The sequence below is a fragment of the Antechinus flavipes genome, chromosome 3, assembly GCF_016432865.1.
Source record: "Antechinus flavipes isolate AdamAnt ecotype Samford, QLD, Australia chromosome 3, AdamAnt_v2, whole genome shotgun sequence".
In the NCBI taxonomy this organism is placed as follows: domain Eukaryota; kingdom Metazoa; phylum Chordata; class Mammalia; order Dasyuromorphia; family Dasyuridae; genus Antechinus; species Antechinus flavipes.
Window position 1 is genome coordinate 416,345,717 of NC_067400.1, and position 21,890 is coordinate 416,367,606.

Sequence of the window (21,890 nt, forward strand, 5' to 3'; positions counted from 1 at the left end):
CTCCCAGCTTGAACTAACCTAAAAGTGATTAGGTGAAATACCTACTTGGAACATGATCTGCTGTCCTCAAAAGGCTCCTTCTTACACTAAAACCAAAAGAACAGTATTGTTCTTTTGTTTTGTTTTGCTTTGTTTTTAAAGGACATCTGATTAGTCTAGCCTTTGGCCCCAGGGGGAGGAAGTACAGTGTCTGGAGAATGTGAGAGAAGTCCAGTCTTTACTTGGGTTGTATATTGTTTAGTAAACCAACAGAGAAACTGAACACCCAGGCCTAGCAAGCAAACTCTTTTTGGGGCATTCTTTATTTTAAGAATTTGCATTCAGCTCAGACTTGATTAGATAAAAACTGCCTTGAATAATACCAAAGATTTGGGTAGGAGCAGTGGAGAAGGAGGGGAAATGGGGGGAAGCATTTGTGTCCTCGCCCTTGGGTTGGAGACTTTGGCTCAGCATTGAGTAGCAGGTCTTTACTACTGAGTGCATTCTGAGCAAGCAGTACTGTAGGGAGAAGCTGAGTATCTGGTGAAATGGGGAGAATGGTCTTCCAATCACCATGGCTAGGAGTCCGATCCAAAACTGTTTCTAGATTTCCAGAAGAAGGCTCATGATAAGGAAGTACAGAACTGGAAGAGAGGCAAGAGACAGTCCAAGGGGCAGTCCAAAGAAGCATGTAATGAGAATCAAGAAAAAAGACTAAGAGCTCTTGTCCCATTTAGTGTCCAAGTGACATTTTTCCTTCCATTCATTTCACCTTAAATTTATTCTTGAATTTCCTGGGTAATTACTAAGTGGGAAGAAGAAATAGTTTTGTTTCAATCAATACTTACACTAATCCTGGGTCCTACCTTTAGAGATATATTTGTGAGGACTTTTCTATGAATACAATATTTTGAATGAACCTACTGTTCTCCAAGAAAAATGACCCATCTTTTTTTTTTTCTGGATACACAGAGGAAGGCCTAAACAATCTCAATCACTTGGCCCCATTAACTGCCCCCAAGAGTCACTAAGAGACTCTGCATCCCGTCAATTCCTGGAAATGGATTTTTTTTTTTTTTTGCTTGATATACATCCCAGCTGTTGTACAGATGTGCAATACTGACATCCTTTCTGTCCCATGGTATGGCTGTTGTGGTTTATTATGTTGTATTTGTTATGTGGTGTTAAGTTTTTAAAGGGCCATTGGCTAGGTTAGTGAGGGATGTTTTGGATCATCTGGTAACCTACTCATGTGCCCTGGGTTCTTTCCTCTTTGAGAAAATGGCAGTATAATCCTTTCCCAGATTGGGAATTAGGGCTCAACAGAGAATAGGTTTTTATTCCACCACAATTGTTGACCGATCTTCCAGTTTAGAGATAGGATAAAGGGATGGTATAGATGATGATGCATAGGGCAGCTTCCTTAAAAGTACTAAACAAATCTCCAGAAAATCCAGCCATTGGGTAGTTTTCAGGTACTCAGCATTTTTCTTTTTTTTTTTTTTGTCCACAAACTATTTATCCTATTGATCTTGGGAGACTACCAATCTAGACTGGGTAAAATGCCGACTTGTTATTGAAAGAGGCACAAAATACCACTTCCTTCCAAAACTAGTCTCTGTCTCAGATGTTTCTAAGATTTCTACCAAGAATAGATTCTGTATCAAAAAGATCACCTTGAGTCTTTTGATTCAAAAACAAAAAAGAAAGAAAGAAAAAGGAAGGAGGGAGGAAGGGAAGGAAAGAGAGAAAAAAGAAAGAAAAAAGGAAGATAGAAAGAAAGAAAAAAGAAGGAAAGAAAGAAAGAAAAAGAGAAGGAAGGAAGGAAAAAAGAAAGGAAAAAAGAAAAAAGAAAAGAAGAAAGGAAGAGGAAAAGAAAGAGAAAGAAAAAGAAAGACAAAAGGAAGGAAAGAAAAAGGAAGAAAAAAAGAAAGAAAGAGAAAGAAGGAAGAAAGAAATAATGAAAAATTCTTTTCCTGCTTCTGTTTTAATTGTTACAATGTGAAATTGATATAAACTGAGATCTTTTGGGAGGAAAATGATGTAAATTGTGTTCACTTTAATCTTTGGAGGAGCTGGACTGTGTCCCCTTTGGGGAGACTCTCAAACCCTGGAAAAAGCACACCTTTTCCAGACAAGCCCTTCCCAAGTATGTGGTCTCATTCAATTGGAGATCTTGGCCTGAGGCACAGTCAATAGTTCTCTATTGAGTGGCTCAACCTGCTCCCCAACCCCCAGGCCAAGATTTACCTGATATAATCAAGGGTCTGTTAACCTACCTTTGCCAAATTCCTAATCAGGAGTTTTGCCAGCTAAGAAAGCTTCCTTCTTAGTGAAAAATAAAAATTCCCTTTCTGCTACATAGACTTGGGTTGCGAATTCTTTCACAAAAGGACCAGAGGGGATCTCTCACCCCCTGATTCTTGCACCTCATCAGAATCAGCCAAATGAAACTTTCTTTTGGGAAGAGAAAGGACCAATGAGGTTGAGACCAGGAGAGATCAGGGGGAAATTCTTCATCCAAGTTACTTCCTTTAAATAGCCCCTAGTGGCCTTTATCCAGGAACGGTTGGACTGGGTGCTTAACAAAGACAGTGATTTACCTGGAGAAGCATGATCCTCATCTTGAATAGTTCATCTGAGTATCATATGCAATGTATGTACTTTGGACTACTGGAATGGGTTAAAGAGAATGCTCCAGTGTGTCAGAGGAGGGGAGGAATGGATCTGGGTGAATAGTAAAGCTCACCTCAAATTAGTTCTCAGGACCAGGCCTCCTAGCAATTCTCCATCCCCACCACACCTCCCAAACAAGCCTCCAAATACCCAGCATGTGATAGGATTCTGCAGATGTCCCTGCTTCCTCCTGAGTTACTCTTAGCGAGCAAAGGGCTGGTAACAGAGTCCTCAATCCCCTTTCCTCCTCCCACCCTACCCCAGATATATTGAAGCTTCCAAGTTTCTCAGTCTGTTCACCAAGCATTTTCCTGCCTTTCAGGCTAAGTAAAGCAGAGGCCCTAGGCTGACAATAGGGGTTTTAATTAGGATCACTAGTTGAATGAGGCCTGCAGTTATTAGAAGCAAATGTGTTTGTCACTGGGTGTCTTGTCTGATTTGAAAAGGCTCTCATACACAACATTAAGTCTCTTTCCAAACCATGATTTTGTGCCTTTCTGTTAACTAGTTATTTCAAGGCCACAATTGAATCAGGAAACACTCTATTACTAATTAGTTCTGCCTTTTTTTCCCCTTTTGCTTAAAATTTCAACTTTACATGTTTTTATTTTACTCCTAATATCTCATATATGAAAGAAATGTTTGTTCAAACATTTGAAAAAGACACTTTTCTAAAGAACTGTGTTGAACAGATGTTCAGAGCTGGCATCATTTGTTTACCAGTAAATAAAACTAGTATTTAAAAGACTTTTAAATCTCCCCTCAAAATTTGCTGCTATATTTTGTATATGCACATGTACATAACTAGCTGTCAATTAAACATCTGATTTAAGATTTGTTGCTACTTTTTATTTCTAAAGGTCTCCCAAGCAAATTAAATGACAGTATTTGCATATTGAATGGATATTTTTGTCCTGTTTTTGCCCCCTTTTTATTTTGTATTAGACAGAAAGAAGTAGGCAATTTTGTCATCTTTCTTAGAGATTTTGTGTGTGTGTGTGTGTGTGTGTGTAAGTGTGTTTGTATATATGTATGTATGTGTCTGTAGGTGTGTATATATGTATATACAATTTACATACACACACACATATATATCTTTTTTAAAAGTGTTACTTTTTTAATCACACTCAGATTGTGATAGATATGAAAGACTGTGACTTGAAACTTTTGTTAAAAAAAATTTTGCTTGTAAAACGGGGTAGGGGAGAATGAAAGAAAGAAGTGTTCTTGTTACTGTGTCAGTGATTGAATAGACTTGTGCATGTTAATTTTATTTTTTTTAAAGTCAAATCATTCATATATGTCACTTCTATTTGTGTTAAATTACAGCTGTTTGCATTTAGAAAACAGAGAGAACAAAAGTAGATGTGTTATTACAATGGAAAAGCTTAAGATTTTTGTTGAAACAGGACAGTAGCCCAGCCCAAGTAATAAATCAAAATCAACTAGTGGGGGAAATGTGCTTTCCCTTTCCCCCTGCTCCATACCTGTAAGGAAGTCCATAATGCTTTGAGGGGATTTAGGGAGAAAGTTGTATTCTGATGCCTAAATCATTTTCTTTTTTGCATCTCATCAGTATGTGTGTTTTCTGATGTTTGTGGAAAACTAATACTATAGCATAGATGAGAAATGTTTTTCAAACAGCTCTCAACTTACTTTACAGAAAAAGAAATGTTATTTGGTTTTGTACAATTTTTTTATTATGAGTTAATATATAATTAAAAAGAAAAGAAACTCACATGCTCTTTATAGGAATCAAAGCACCTTTAGTTTAATTCATTTGTTCTGGATGATCTTGGGCAAGTATTTCTTCTCTTCAGAACTTAGTTGCCTTATCTGTAAAGTGAGAAAGTTGGAATATAAAAGCATAAATTTAGAACTAAAATGAACCTCAGAGGTCATTTTATCCCCCTCTTTTGACAAGTGAGAAACTTGAGACCCTGATAAGAAAAATGGTAAATGACTTATATGAGGTAACAGCAACTAGCATAATTTTATTTTGAACTCCAGACTGTTGACTACTAAATCTGTCATTCTGTCATACTAGGGCTATAGTGGGACTGCTAGGTGGCACCATGGTGCATAAAATGCTGAGTCTGAACTCAGGAAGACTTGTTTCTTCCTAAATTCAAATCCAGTCTCAGAAATCACCCTGGTCAAGTCACTTAATCCTGTTTCCTCACTTTCCTCATCTGCAAAATGAGCTGGAGAATAAATAGAGACATCACATTGCTTGGGTCAGAGATTGTTAAATTTTCCATGTCAACTTTTATATCGAAGAAATTAATGATTGCTTAGAATTATGGTTTGGTTTGTTGTTTTGTCTAGACTTAAGAAAATTTTTATGATGCAAATTAAACTTAAAAGTGTATTATAACCATGACAACAAGATTATATGATGATCAATTTTGACTGACGTAGCTCTTTTTAATAGCAAAGTGATTTAGGGCAGTTCTAATGATCTTGTGATGAAGAGAGCCATCTGGATCCAGAAGAAAGACTGTGGAGATTGAGTGTGGATCACAATATAGTATTTTTGCCTTTTTTTATTGTTGTTTGCTTGTCTTTTGTTTTCTTTCTCATTTTTTTCCTTTTTGATCTGATTTTTTTGTGTGTAGCATGATAATTGTAGAAATATGCATAGAAGAATTGCACTTTTTAACATATATTGGATTACTTGCTGCTTGGGGGAAGGGATCAGGGGAAGAGAAGGAAAAAATTTGGAACACAGGGTTTTGCAGGAGTGATTGTTATCTATGCATATATTTTGAAAATAAAAAGCTTCAATCAACAATAACAAAAAAGTGTGCGTATAAACAACTTGTGTCCCATTTATCTCCCCAGCCTGATTTTTAAGCATTCATAGCCATGTCCCCTTATATTACTTTATGAACACTGCTTGAGCTCAGTAAGAATACAGTAGAAAGCTCAGAGAATAAAGTCATAACTTAGATAGGAGGCTTGGGACCTGTAATGAAAATAACAATAACAATAATAATAGCTGGCAAGCCTCACAATACCCCCTGCCTACTAATGGGATAGAGCATAGGGTTAGAAGTCCAAAGTTCTAACCCTAACATTCTCAGATTCTTTCAAGAACAGATAAATTTGTTCTTCCCCCAAATAGAGTCAGCACAGCATTTCATTATCAGTCACTGAGTACGTGTTTTCCTGTCATGCATATGGAAGCAATTTTTTATTGTCCAAGACACAGAAACACAGGCATTCAGGGATAGTAAATTGAAAAGAAAAATAATTGTGTGTGTCTCCCTAATATAGCTACTTCAATATGGACATCCATGTAGAGTTTTTTCATATGTTATTTGGTATTGGTTTAATTTGATTATTGTTTCCTCATTACCTACATTCCTTTAATCTCTTTCTCAATTCTTATTGCTGAGGCTAGCGTTTCTAATACAATATTGAATAATAACGGTGATAATGGGCAATCTTATTTCACTCCTGATCTTACTGGGAAAGGTTCCAGTTTTTCCCCATTACATATGATGCTTACTGATGGTTTTAAATATATGCTCCTGACTATTTTAAGGAAAAGTCCATTTATTCCTATACTCTCAAGTGTTTTTATTAGGAATGGATATTGGATTTTATCAAATGCTTTTTCTGCACTTTGATTATTATTATTTTAGTTGTTCACTCACTTGAGTCATATCTGACTCTTTGTGACCCCATTTGAGGTTTTTTGGGCAGAGATATTGAAATAGTTTGCCATTTCCTTCTCTAGCTCATTTTATACATGAGGAACTGAGGCAAATAAGGTCAAGTGACTTGACCAGAATCACACAACTAGTAAGTGTGTGAGGCCAAATTTGAATTCAGGAAGATGAATCTTCCTAAGTCCAAGAAGCTAGTGCAACACCTTGGTTAAACAGAAGTAGAAAGAAAAAGGAGGAGGAAGAAGAGAGGAGGAGGAGGAATAAGAACAGGAGGAGAAGGAAGTGAAGGAGGAAGAGCAGGAGAAGGGGGAGGAGGAAGAGGAGAATGAGGAAGAGAAAGAGAAGGAAGAGGAGGAGGAGAAAGAGGAGGAGGAAGAGAGTTTTCAAGCCTCTGTACCAAACTTGAAGTCAACTCATATTTTGGTTACTTCTTCCTTATTTCCCATCTAGTTACGCAACTTGGGACATCTCTGACTTCTACACTAACCTATTATTAGGAAAACCTCATTATCTTTGAGGTCCATTTTCCTTGGTGCCCCACCTCATTACTACTCTTACCCCCTTTGAATGAAGAGTGGAACCCTGAACTCCAAAACCTCCAGCTCAGACATCTCATTTCTCACCAGGCTGTACTACTCTGATATACATCTCTGAGTTCATCATACCTCCCCTACTTCTCAGCTTCCTTTTTTTCTGTGACGTCTTCTGCTTTTATAGTGTAAAGTCCCTGAAAGTAGGCTGCCTGTCTTTATTTATATGTGTATCCCCAGTACTTTGCCTGGCACCTGGTAGGTGCTTAGTACGTGTTTATTGAGTGATCTTTGCCCAGATTTGGAAGTAACAGATATTAATCTGCTATCCTTATACAGAGAAGCCAATTCTTTACTGCTATTAGGAAGCTAAGGGTCCTGTTTAGAGTGAGGAAATCATGAGTTACTGGATGTGGTTTTTCTTAAACTTGACCATGATCTTTCTCTGTGGCTGCTAAAGATAAGTAGCATACTATTACATAGAGAATGCTGTTTTAGTCTCATTTTTGCCTTTTACTATCTGTCAGGAAGGCAAGTCTGAATTCAAATCCCCTGCCTCTGAGGTTAATTGTTAAAGTCATACCCAAGTCATTTCAACTGAATCTGATTCCAAATGGATAGAGTAGTACCCATGATGCCTCCTTCACAGGGCTATCAAGAAGCCCAAATAAAATCTTGTATGCATGTAAAGAGCTTTTCAAATGACACAGGGTTACCCAAATTCTTAGTAGCAATTCTAAGCTTTGAAAGCTGTATAAAAGTCAACTGCAGTTATTTTTTGTTATTCAGTGGGGTCTGATGCTTTGAAACCCAGTTTGGGGTTTTCCTGGTGAAAATGCTGGAGTGGCTTGCCATTTCCTTCTCTAGGGGATTAAGGCAAACAAAGGTTAAATAATTTGCTAAGGGTCATACAGCTTAAGAAGTGAGGCTAGATTTGAACACAGATATTCCTGATCCACTGAGCCAAATGTCTCTCTGTGTGTCTCCCTCTGATTGTCTTTCTGTCTTTCTTTATCTCTCTGTCTGTCTCTGTATGTTGCCCCCCTTTCTGTTTCTGACTTTTTCTGTCTCTATTTCTCTGTCTTCCTCTCTCTCTCTGACTCTGTTTCTCTGTCTCTGTCTCTTTATCTTTTTCTTTCTCTGTGTGTGCCTCACTCTGCCTGATTTTCTGTCTCTGTCAGTCTCCCTCAGTCTCTGTCTTTTTTTTTCTGTGTGTGTGCCTCACTCTCTGTCTCTGTCTGTCTTTCTCTGTCTCACTGTCTTTCTGTCTCTTCCTCCCACCCTCCCTCTCATCTTTTTTCTGCCTTCTTTCCTCCTGCCTCCCCTCCCCTCCCCTTTTGCTCTCATTTTCTGCAAAGACCAGTGAAAAAATAGTTGGATAAATATTTGTAAAATGTTTCACATGTAAGATAGCAACTTCCCTTCTTTTTCTTGTGGATACTTCTGGGTAATTTGGATAGTGGTTAATTTTTTTTTGTTGTTGTTGTGGGGGTTTGGGGGGGAGGGGAGATGGTAAGGAAAGTCTAGACCTGTAATTTAACTGGTGTGGGGAAGGGAGGGTGGGGAACTCCCTATGTGGAAACTCCCACTACAGAGAGTTATAATTTATAGTCTTAAGAGTTGCTTGGGGCTACTAAGAGATTAGAGTACTTAACTTGTGGTGACATTTGAACTCTGGTCTTTATTCTCAGGTCAGGTTTCTATCCACTATGCCTTGCTCCCTCTCTCTAAATTATTAGATAAGCCTTTTAGATTTATTAAGAGTATGCCAGAGGAACAACCATACTCTTAAATTCTAGAGGTGGAGAAAGTTTATTTTGATTTTGATTGTTCAACCAAACTTCTTGTCTGTCTCCAGGTTCATTTTCCTCTATAGTTCTGATTAAGGTTTCTCTCTCTTTGTCTCCATATAGTTCTGAACATCCAAGTCCACTTTACCTGATCTACTGTCCTACTTACACCATTTGCAATCTGGAAAAAGGTCGTTCCTGACAGGGACATGTTGATAGGGAAATAGATTTCCTCCCTCAACTTGGTTCTTTCCCCTCTCATTCCTAATATGCTTCTGCCCAACTAAATGTCTCTTTCCCCTCCCTTGCCTTTTTTTTTTTTTCATTCAGAGTGGTTCATCTTAGAAATGAAACCTGATGGTGATCATACAAAGAAATATTTTCCAAACACATGTAGTATGTTTTTACCTTAATATTCACAGAAGAACAATGGGTAATCCCTCCTAAGTGTTTTCTGGAAAAATGTTCTTTACTCTCTCCAAATAAAAGATCACTGAGGAATAATCCTGAAATAGCCTCTTAACAGAGACAACAGACATGTTTTATTTCTGAGGTCTTAATGCAGAGTCTTTTGAATGGCATCTCTCTTGTTATTTCCGTCAGAAAGAATGTTTGACTTTCTCTGGAAGTTTTTGAAATTGCTGCAATAGGGTAAAGTAGGTAGCACAGTGGATAGAGCACCAGCCGTAGAGTCAGAAGGATCTGAGTTCAAATGTATCATTAACTGTGTGACTCTTAGCCAGTCACTTAACCCCGATGTCTCACTCAAAAAAGAAAGAAAGAAAGAAAGAAAGAAAGAAAGAAAGAAAGAAAGAAAGAAAGAAAGAAAGAAAGAAAGAAGGAAAAAAGGAAGGAAGGAAGGAAGGAAGGAAGGAAGGAAGGAAGGAAGGAAGGAAGGAAGGAAGGAAGGAAGGAAGGAAGGAAGGAAGGAAGGAAGGAAAGAAGAAAGGAAGGAAGGAAGAAGGAAGGAAGGAAGGAAGGAAGAAGGAAGGAAGGAAGGAAGGAAGGAAGAAAGAAAAAAGAAAGAAAGAAAGAAAGAAAGAAAAAAGAAAGAAAGAAAGAAAGAAAGAAAGAAAGAAAGAAAGAAAGAAAGAAATAGCTACAAAGATGGAAAAAACAAAACACCTCCCTCCTTTGTTCTCAGACCTTCCAGGTCTTCCACTACCTAAGGAGCAGAATAACATTACTAAGTGTTTCATTCAAGGCCCTCCTTTCTTTGGACTTTATTATCTTACCCAACTATCCCTCTCACTCTTACCCTTCACATCCTGAATGAGCTGCTTGCTCTGTCTCTAAACTTGCACTATGCTCTCTCATCTCATTGCTTTTGCTTACATGATAACCTCTATCAAAATGTGACTCCTCAACATTGGTTCCTATTGAAATTCTACCCCAAAACTCACATCTAATAGCACTCTTTCATGAAGGCTTCTCTGAACTTCTCAATCAAAAATGATCTTCCTCTTCTGTGTTCTAGAAGCTCTTTTTACCATCTTATAATGCTTTTCACATGAGTCAGACATTACGGGATTTTTTGGTAGATGCCTTATTTCCTCTACTAGAATATGTTTTGTGGGGAACAGGATACATGCCTTACTTAACATTGAATTTCCCATAGCATACAGTAGGAGCTCAATAAAGATTAGCTAAATAGGTAAGCTAACCTTACCTATTCTAGCACCCTCTTTTAAGTATTCAGACTAATTCAATCTTTTTTTTTTTAATTGTTTTGGACACGATTAATAGGGAAATAAATTTTGCGTGATTGCACATGTATAACCCATATTAAATTGCTTATACCCTCTCAAGGAGAGAGAAGGCAGAGAGGAAGGAAAAGAATTTAGAATTCAAGAAAAAAATTTAAATAAATGTTTTCTTACTGAGGCAAAAGAGGTTAAGTGACTTGCCCAGGGTCACACAGCCAAGGAAGTGTTAAGTTCCTGAGGTCAGATTTGAACTCAGGTCTTCCTGACTTGGTACTCTATCCACTGCGCCATCTAGCTGCCCTTAAAAATGAATTTTTAAAATTATTTTAACCTATAATAGTGAAAAAGAAAATATTATTCAAAAAATTTAAAAATTAATTGTTTTTGACATTTTCATCAAAAACTTAGATTTAGCCATGGATGACAAGCTTATGAAATTTACAGACAGGCCTAGGAGAGATAGCTTACTCACTGGGCAATAGCTTCAAGTTATAAAAAGATCCCAATGAGTAGTGACATTGTGCCAAATTTAGTAATGAAACTTGATAGGGATAATTGTAAAGTTGTACACTTGAAATGTAAAACTTCACAAATGACCAAACACAATCACAAAAAAAATCACCAATTCAAGATGGGGAAGCCATGGCTCAATCACGGTTTATCTGAAGAAGATGTGACGGATTTAGTGGACCACAAGGTCACTTTTTGCTAGCAAGGGACTCGAAAGCCTACAAAGTCTGCATCATGTTAGATTGCAGTAAGAAAAGTATAAAACCCAGAATACCAGAATAAGGGCAATAATGCCCCCTCTTACTCTGCTCTTATCAGAACATATCTTGAGTATTATGTTTGCTTTTAATATCACATTTTTTGGAAATGACAACGGAGAGTATTCAGAGGAGGGTACCCAGGACATTGAAGAGTCTAGAGGAAAGGACTAATGAAAATGATTACAAGGGATTGGATACATTTAGCAGCAGCTAGGTGGCGCCATAGTGCATACAGTGCTGGACTTGGAGTCAGGGAGATTCATCTCCTTGAGTTCAAATCTGACCTTAGACGCTTACTGGGTGACTGGCACTTAACCCTGTTTGCCTCAGTTTCCTAATTTGTAAAATGATTTGGTGAAGGTAATGGCAGTCTATTCCAGTATCTTTGCCAAAAACAAACAAACAAACCACCAAGTCGGGTAACAAAAAGTCAGCACAAGTAAAAATGACTGAACTAAAAGAGATCCAGAAGTAGAAAGAACTTCCCTCCAGTAGTTCTGGCTTTCATGAAAAGGAAGGAAGGAATAGCATTTATTAGGTACCTTCTGTGTACAGGCATTGTGCTAAATGCTTTATAAAAATATTTCATTTGAGGTATTATTACTATTCTCTCTCTCTCTCTCTCTCTCTCTTTCTCTCTCTCTCTCTGTCTCTCTGTCTCGGTCTGTCTGTCTGTCTGTCTGTCTCTCTCTCTCATTCTCTTTCTTTTAACAATTAAGTAAATCGAGTTTTAGGGTCATACAGTAGATAATGTCTGGGGTTGAATTTGAACTTGCATCTTTCCTACTCCCAGCTGTCACTGTGCCATCAGCACTTGTTAGATATGTTGTAGAAGGACTTTTTGGGTAGCTTAAACTAGGTGGCTTCTGAAGTTCCTACCATTTGAGTTCTGTTTGTCTGAGGTAGAGAAAGGGGTAGGAATCAGGAAACTTTATTAGATAGAAATTCTTTATTTTCTTTTTGGTTTCAAGGGAATTAACTTTGACCTGAACTTCACAACTTTTGGAAATCACCTTTGAAGGTACTGATTTCAAGTCTTGCTGGGAGTGTTTAACCCTTTTCAAAGCAAAATAATAGACCTGGTCCCGGCCCTTCAGGAGGTGACAATCTCAAATAGACAACTTATACCCAGACAGAATACAAATATAAAAGCTTCTCTGTGCAATTATGCCAACATTAACTAACGTATTTATTTGGGATTTTATTGTCTGCTTCATGACTAAGAAGGCGCTATCTTATTACTTTCCTAAACAAGGTCATCCACTCTCTACCAGTCTCCTCCCTGACTACGATAAATAGCCCCATGGGGCAGGGTAGAGTCATACTGGAATGACAGCCTTACCCTGTGGGAGCTGGAGACAGCCAAGCTCTCACATCACCGAATTGCTACAGAGGTATCATAGAGAAATGGTCTCATTTTCCCCACATATCCATCCATCCCAACAGTTTTGGCTTGAGTTCTTTTTCCAGGGTGTTCAGAACTGTTTCATCCCCGTGCTAGGTATATTGGACTCTCACAACATACCATTTATTAAGATGAGAAAAAGTGAGGGGAAAGGGTTAGCCAGCCTCCACAGAGCAGGCCAGTCTGATTCCCATAATTCCAGACCACTAGGCAGAGATTTCAGGGAACAGTCTACTTCTTCTGCTCCCTCCCTCCTCCTCTTTCTCAACTTATTACTCCGTATGTCACCATACCCTGCTTCCCCACTGAAGAGATGATTGGACTCAAAAGTTAACAGTATTTAAGTGACTCCCCATTTACTCCTATGTGTACATGAATCCTTCAACAGGGTCTAAGTTTTTCACCAATTGTGGGATACAAGATTCAGAGCTAGGAAGGACATCAGAAGTGACCTAATTTGGATCCTTCCTTTTATAAGGCTTGTCTTATTTTTGTCCTTGTATTCCCAACACCTATCATAGTGCCTGACAAAAAGCAGTTGTATAATGAATATTTTTAAGTGAAATCAAGTGAATTAATTAGCCAGAAACATCAAAGATCAGATGGAATCAGAGTTCTAGTGGGAAATGAGGTGACTGAAGTGGATGACATCTAGGGGGCATACTTACACAGAACCTATGATCAACCTTGCCCCATATTTACCCCACCATTATCCCACCAACTCTCTTGCCCAGCCCTGGCTCACCACCACCAGTCCCAACTGAAGGTCCCCTCTCTCTAAATCTATTTTCCACTCTCCACTGAAGTTGGGAGGTCAAGGGATAGGGATTTATTCATTGTGCTGTAGGGTTCAGGCTGCATCTTCTCCAGTGCCATTGCACCCAGTCAAGGAGAACTCTTACTCCAGTCCCTATTCAAATGAATTTGCTCCAGAATTCCTAGTAATGTCTCTGTTCTCTGCGCACAAGCAATGAGCCATTTTTATTCTCATTTTTAAAAATGTAAAAATTTAGCATTCTGTTACTTTCTCTCTCAGTCCCTCTCTTCTAAAAATAGCTAGATGGTACAGTGGATAGAGCCCTGGCATGAGACTCCAAAAAGCCAAACCCTACCTCAAATGTAACCCTAGACAGTGTTTTAGCTTCTATTTGCCTTAGTTTCCACATCTGTAAATGGGGATAAAAATAGCACCTCCCTTTCTGGGTTGTCAGTGAGGTTTAAATGAGTTGATATTTGCAAGTATTTTGTATACCTTACAGTGTTCTATAAATACTAGTTATTCTTACTCAGAATTTTTCAAGTCCCTTGAGGCATATTTTTAAAGCTCTGAATATAGTTATCTTCTTGTTTGCTTTATGGGACTCTGGCAGACCTTCTTCAGTTGAGTAAATATCTTCTTTAAATAATGCATCCCCTTCATAAACACTACTGAACTTCATTGCTACACAAACAGGAAACAGATAACCAAGCCTTAAGTTGAAAGTATGAAGATATAGATAATGTTTGTGTAGGGTTAAACAGATTTGACGTCTCAAAAAATGGATGGCAAGTTGCATTTTCTTTGGTTTTTTCATTTATATTAGGACTAGGATTACACAGATTTCAAGAAAATATGCTTCTTATGCTGTGATACAGTGATGTTCTCCTCAAACCAGACACATTTGATTGGCTCATCTGGATATTAAGTCACATTTTATTACACCTCTTTCTTTGTAATTTTTAGTCAGATAAACATGGTTTTTTCCTTGGTTACCTCCCTACTCTGAAAGGGAGCAATTGGATTTATTTTAATTATTTGTATTTATCTTATTAAATATTTCTAAATGGCATGTACATTTTTTCTTTACTGATCATTGCCTTTTAAACATTTTTCCACTTAATAGTTTTTTTAAATTTTTTCCAGTTATATGTAAAGATGATTTTCAGTATTCACTTTTATAAGATTTTGAATTCCAAATTTTTCCTCCTTCTCTTTCTTCCCTCCTCCCTTAGATGGCAATCTGCCATAGGCTATATATGAACAATCATATTAAACATATTTCCACATAAATCATGTTATAAAAAGAAGAACCAGAACAAAAAGGAAAAACCACAAGAAATAAAAAGTGAAAACAGTATGTTTCAATCTGTGTTCAAGATATGGATAGTATTTTGCATCATGAGTTCTTTCTAATTGTCTTGCATCATCGTATTGTTGGGAAGAGCTAAATCTATCATAGCTGATCATTGCAGAGTGTTGCTGTTAGTGTGTACAATGTTTTCCTGGTTCTGCTCACTTCACTTAATATCAGTTCATGTAAGTCTTTCGTGCCTTTTCTATAATCTCCCTATTACTCATTCCTTATAGTCCAACAATATTCCATTATATTTATAAACCACAACTTGTTCAGCCATTCCTCAATTGATGGACATTGAAAGGGGACAATTATGTTATGACTCATATACTTTTCTTCCTTCCAACACTCTTCAGCATAACTCATGTGTCCCCACCCTATCCCCAATAACCTGTTATGTCACCCTCATGTTACCCTGTACTACCCAGAGGAAGGTCATCTCTGGGAGGAAAGATGATGTAAACAAAGTTTCCTCACTTGCTCAAAAGTTGTGCTTACAGGAACTTGAAAGATATCACAGAACGTGAGTTAAAATCTTCTGCCACCTTAAACAAGTAACATAACTGCTCTGGGACTCAGTGTTCACATCAGTAAAATAAGAAATAGATGTCCTCTAAGTTTTCTTCCAGGTCTAATACAAAAATCCTCTCATCTAATCCAAAGGTGAGCCCAATAAAGTTAAATGACTTGTCTAAACTCAAAGGGGTAGTAAATACAAAGCCAGGATTCAGACCCAGGGCCTTGAAATGGTTGTGAATGCTTAGCCAGAGTGGAACTTGTTTAAAAGAATAGTCTTTATCTCCTGGTCAGCATGCTTGTTTCTGAATAATAATCATTAGCCTTTTCTTATAATTTTTGAAAGAAGTCATGCTAAGTCTCATAGACTAGTGGAACTTTAATTTTGACACTGAAGGGTATCATTTCATTTTAACCTAGTAATCTAGACTTTGTACAACATGAGCTTTTTTCTTATTGTCCGAGAATAAAAACGGCTGTAAATAGCTAAATCTAGTCTAATACCAACACTTGTGCATTAAATCTCTCACATGACTTCATAGGATAAGTTTTAAATGCTCCATTTCAAAAGAGTACTATACAGGATTCACCTACAGGAGAGTGTCTGGAAAACTCCAAAATTTGCTTTTTGAAATTTTTGCTATTAGGAAGATATTCTTGGCCCCTTTGTGACTGAAGGTAAAAATTTTACTGAAGAAATGGTTATCACATAACAATCTACTTCCCTTTTCATAAGAGCAATAGAAGAGTCACTGTCTGTCTTTAAGATTTAGATTTCTCATCTTTAAAATTAGGGAATTGGAGATGACCTCTGAGGTCTGTGCCAGATTTAAATCTATTATGTTTCAATTATAGTTCAGTCATGTCAGTCATGCCTGACTTAGTGACTCCAATTTTGGGATTTTCTTGGCAAAGATTTGGGAGTGGTTTGTCATTTCCTTCTCCAGTTTATTTTACAGATGAGGAGACTAAGGCAAACAGAGTTAGGTGACTTGCCTAAGATAGCATAATTAGTGTCTGACGCCAAATTTGAATTCAAGAAAATGAGTTTTCCTGACTTCTATCCACTGCATCTTGTAGCAAATATGCAGTAAGATTGTAGAAATTGAGGAACCTGTGTGCTTTTCCATTTTACAAATTGTTATGCTAATGTTCACTTCCAATTCTTTTTTGTATCTTTTTCTAAGTTAATAATATCCTAAAATTAACTCAGTGTCATCTGGGTGTAGGCCAAAATGTGTGGATATCAAGGCAGATATAGGGGTTCAAGAGAGAAAGGGAGAGTATCTGGTAAAGTATAATTAAGTATAATGAAGTTTGGTTATTATTTCAAATGATCTAGTTATCAAATTCTTATCTGGAAGTCATTAGAAAGAGTGAGCCTGTGCCAGGAGTTCTTAATCTCAAGCTCCTAGACCTCTAAGAAGCCTATAGCTAGGATAGAGGTCTATAAACCTGAATGGGAAAAACATCCTTATTTCAATATAATTGCTTTCCTTTGTCATCCTATATATTTTATTTTTTTGCATTTAAAAACATTCCGAGAAGTAATATATAGACTTCATCAGACTGATAAAGGGGTTCCACGGCACAAAAAAAGATTAACAGCCCCTGGACAATACTAAAGTCTGCCTTCCATTTCTTATTGAGGCAGAAAAATAGCATTGTGTTCAGGAAGCCAAGATGTTTGTTACTGTTGTTCAGTTGTTTTCAGTTGGGCTCAACTCTTTATTACAGAAGACCCCTATTTGGGGTTTTCTTGGCAAAAATACTGGTGTGGTTCTCTAGTTCATTTTACAGATGAGGAAACTGAGGCAAATGTGGTTGTGACTTGCCCAGAGTATCACAGCTAGTAATAGTATGAGGCCAGATTTGAATTTAAGATGAAAGGAAGTCAGTCTTCCTGACTGAAAGCCCAGCACTCTATCCACTGAGCCATCTAGCTGCCCAAGCTGCCAATATAAGTGGAGTGCAAACTCAGTCATGTTGTACCAGCCTGGAAAGGTTTCAGGTTGAGACCTTCAAGCAGGGAACCTCCCCTCCCCCAGATAAATTCTGAAAAGTTGATCTTCCCTAGACTGACCATCAGATAATGGGGTTTTGTTTTTGTGTCTATGTGTGTGATTGGATTTTTTTTCCCATACGAAGACCTTCCACTAAGTCCTGAAAGACTGGAATTTGGATGAATGGAATATGGACTTAAACTAATGCAATCACAGCTCATTTGAATTATTTAGTAAAAAGAGTGAGCAAACGGCTATGGTATATGTGTAAAGCTTGATTTAACACATACATGACTGAAACAGTCAATCTGGGAAACTAAGTCCAACTGCTAAAGTAGTCTCTCCATCTCATATGCTCCATTTGCTCCAGATAGCAGTCTCTGCTTACTAATCTGCAGCTGCCAAACTACGCTGCACTAAAGAGGAAATGGAAAGAACAGGGTTCCATGGGTGACTTGAGTTTCCATTCATGAGGTGAATGTACTTTGCTTAGAGACTGCCATTCCATTCTTCAGTTGGCCTTCTCTGTGATGAATTAAACAGATGTTAGTGGCGAGATCTGAAACTTTTAAAATAAAAATTCAAATAGAAAGATGCTTTCATTGGCATATGTCTTAGAACCAAAGAAAAGAACAGAGAATCAAAATGATTGGTTAAAAAAAGATGATTAATAGGAGATTGTGTTGTAGGTTCCATAGAATAATACATAGAATGCTGTAGAGTTGGAAATAGAATATAAGCTCTTTGAAGACAGGAACTACATTATTGTTCTCTTTGTATCCTCAGTATCTAGCACAGTGTCTTGAATACATAAAGCACTTAATAAATAATTTAATAGGAAAGACCAGTCTACTTTGGGAATGGACAAGGGTATGAAGGCAAGGGTAGCCTGAAAAAAATTAATAAATATTAGATAATTAAAATCAGGCAAGGAAAATGGGGGGGGGGGAAATGAGGCATAAAATGAGCAAATGATGAATTTGGAGAGTAGGTAATGAAAATTGTAATGTCTTACTCTAAAACATTTACTTCTGCTTTCTGCCCCCCTTTACAATTCACTACCATGATGTCCAGTTCCTTTGGATTGTCTTTATCAATACAAAAATACAATACAATACATGAAAAGGCTTACTTAAAGTCATACAACTTGTTAGCAGCAGAACCAGAAATATGCCCTCCAAATCTTGGCTTCTTGGCTACCCCCTTCACCATCACTTGGTGATTTCTTATAAGTTCCAAATGCTATGGAAAAAAGTAGGATCAGAGTATTTTAAAGAAAGAACAACTTGGATTATAAACTTGAGAGAACAAAATAAGATTTGGGAATGGAGTGGGTAAAAAGGTGGCAGGAAATGAACAGCAGAAAGCTAAAGTCATACAGAGCCAAATGAGCTAACTGAGGCAGAGTGAACAAAAACAGTGAAAGGTAAAGAGGGAGGATAGGTGATGGAAATGGGAAGGTCTGTTCTGTATCATTCTAAAATGTTTACTTATGCATGCCTCCCTTTATGGTCTGCTTCTAAAAATAGAAAATTAAAATTAGCATTCTTTCTGAGTGCCTCAGAGTAGAGAGAAGGGACTCACTAGAAAAAGGAAGGAAATGGACAGTAACCTTGAGTCCATATTTATGTGGAAGAAGGGCAAGAAGGCAGATGAAGAGGAAAACATATAAATAACTCATTACAGTTTTTTAAAATAAGATTTTAAAGTAGAATGCTGTATTTTTCATTCACAAGTGATTCATCTGGCATGGAAATATCTCTGCCTTGAGACTCAAGAGCTGTCTGTATCCATGATCAATTTTTAATCAACATAAATAGTGTCATAAATTATACATGACAAAATAGCATACAGTATTGCACAATGAGGGATAAATAATTTAAATGATTAAAAACTGTTTAGCTGTCATAGTTCTAAAATGTAGAAACTACATTAGAAAATCCTAATTAGAGATTAGAATAGAGTGTGAAAGAAGATGTATCATGATTGACATGGTAAAGAACATTGAATTTGGAATAGAAGGAACCTGGGTTCAAATCTCAATTCTTTCAATTTCTATCTTTGTTATCCCTTATCCTATGAGGGTCTCAGTTCCTTCATCTATTAAATTAAAAGGATTAGGCTTTATTAGACTAAGGCATCTTTTAAATCAAAAACCTAATATACTAAGTGAGGTTTAACACATAAACCTAATTTTTCCCCTAGCCTTGTTCTCTCCCATTTTCTCCAGGGATAGAAATTGCTGCTTACCCAACTGATGAGCCATCCATTCATAATTTTACTTATATAGGCTGGAATCAAATTCTCTTTTTCAGATGTCTACAGAAAATTTGTTGTTTTATGAATAAGAGGGTTCTGTTCTCTCCACAATATAAGTCTTGCACCATGTTATCTCAGGAAAGATAACATAAATGAACTTGCCACTTTCTTAGACTGTCTCAGCTTTGCATTGTCATGATCTCCACCCCAAGTTTCTGTTTATAATTGTCACACAACTAGAAGTACAGCCAGTTAAAAATAAGTCCAGCAAAAATACAGTCACAATCCTACCTCAGATCTCATGAAGTAATAGTCATGAGAATTATATTACACAGGTTGGAATACATCCTAAGGTCATTGATAAAAAGAAAGACCCCAAATATACCAAAACATTTATAAGAGCACTTTTTGTGGTAACAGAAAGAAAAAGTATGAACCTATCAACTGAAGAGTAGATCAACACAATCTTATACATGAATGTAGTGGAATTGTACTGGCTTGTTAGAAAAGACAAAAAAATGATGACAACAGAGTGGAAAAATCTACATGAATTGATGATAAGTGAAGTAAGTAGAATCAGGAAAATAATATACATAATGAGTGCAATAAGGTAAATGAAAAGAACACTTATGAAACAATTGAAAATTAATATTGCAGAACTACAAAGAAAAAGCTCAAAACAAAAACAAAAACTTGAAAAAACATCTCTAACTCCTTTGGATAGGTGGGGTGGGTGGGATTCTACATGTGTGGAAAATTGCATTTGTTATCATATAGTATTTTTATGTACAAGTCAGTTTTGCTCATTTCACTCTTCTGTTTGTTCTTTTTTTAAAAAAAATTCATTACAAGGGGGTGGCTATTTAAAAAGAGAGGGAGTAAAACAGGAAAATTTAGGCAACAAGATGAAGCATTGTAATATACCATGTTCTATTATATCTCTTATTTACTACATATAGATTTTAGAAATTCCAAGAAGCACTCACAGTTGGCCAGTAAATAAATGATAAAGACATTACTTATCCACTCTCCACCATAAAAGCCACCCACTGGTCTAAATAATCAGTTCAATACTCACCATATTTTTCTGGTTGTCTTTGGGCTAATATTAATACCACTTAATTTTTATCTTTTGGCTATACAATACTACACAATACATGATATAGGTTTAAACAGACCTGGCATCATTACCCTATATTTATACATTCACAAAGCACAAGAGAACCAAAGATAATTTCCCCTATACTATCTTCTTTCCTTTTTACTTAACACTTATTCAGCTTTGTAGAATCTTAGGTGGGTGACCTCTCACAATTCATAATAAAAAAATCTTCAATTGGATGACTGCCATTAAAACATGGCAGACCTATTTATATTGTATAAAAAAGTAACTTTTACCAGGTTTATTACCATTCTCCAAACCCCATGTTGTTTTCCAAATAGAGGTATGTAAGAAACTTATGGGCAGCTAGGAGGCACAGTGGATAGAGTACCAGACTTGGCATCAGGAAGGTTCATCTTTCTAAGTTCAAATCTGATCTCAGACATTTACTCAATATGTGGCCCCAGGCAAGTCATTCAACCTATATGCCTCAGTTTCCTCACCTGTAAAACGAGCTAGAGAAGGAAATGGCAAAACACTCCAGTATCTCTGCCAAGAAAACCTTAAATGAGGTTACAGAGTCATACAGGACTGAAAATGACTCAACAAGAACAGGCACCTGGGAGTCCTGAAGACTAATACAATGATATTATCTGAGTATGGGGCATATAACAGTCATTATGCTTTGTGTGAACCTGGGAAACATGTCATAATCATCATTCTGATTGATATTAAGCTCTCAGATTCTAAATCCTCTTTTTTTCTCATCAAGAGATATGTTACTGCCAAGGGGTATGACCAAAATAAGAAACAGAAAATAAATTAAGTCAAAGTGATTAACTGCTTTGAATCTTTTCCTTTATAGTTATGTTTATTTTTCATCCAGGGAGAGCAGCAGGAGAATCAGCACATTTATTGCACTAGGCATTGTACTAAGTGAACACTTCCCATACTTTATAATTTATTTGAATAGAAGTGTTAGAGTTTTTTTAAATGTTATATTGGTGCCTGTTGTTTTTTCATATTGTTATTTCCAGGTCTATTCCTTCTCCCCTAAACCATCTCTTGTAACCAAAAAAAAAAAAAAATAGTTAAGTAAAAATTACCAACAAAGATGTTGACTGTCAATGTATATAATATTTCACTATTCCCTGCCTCTGTACTGGCAGGAGGGAACTGTGTTTCATTATTTGTTCTCTCCAAGACTAAAATTGGTCATCATAAGTAATCTGAGTTTTATTATCATTTTCATTAATATCATTACTTAATCATTGTGCATATTTTTCTCATTTCATCTTTCTTCATGCCATATCAGTTCATTACAATCATCTCATGTTTCTCTGAACTCTTCATATTTATTGTA

At 36.8% G+C, this 21,890-nt stretch overlaps 1 protein-coding gene and 1 long non-coding RNA gene across 6 annotated transcripts in view; one reads left to right on the forward strand and one right to left on the reverse strand.

Moving 5' to 3' along the window:
* WIPF1 (WAS/WASL interacting protein family member 1) overlaps nt 1–21,890 on the forward strand; it is a 173,278-nt gene that overhangs the window by 29,824 nt on the left and 121,564 nt on the right. The window lies entirely within an intron of this gene.
* The window catches only part of LOC127554555 (uncharacterized), a 40,048-nt gene continuing 22,558 nt past the window's right edge, over nt 4,401–21,890 (reverse strand). Inside the window, exon 2 of the long non-coding RNA XR_007952009.1 lies at nt 4,401–4,491. This is a non-coding gene — a long non-coding RNA (uncharacterized LOC127554555). The remainder of the gene's footprint in view (nt 4,492–21,890) is intronic.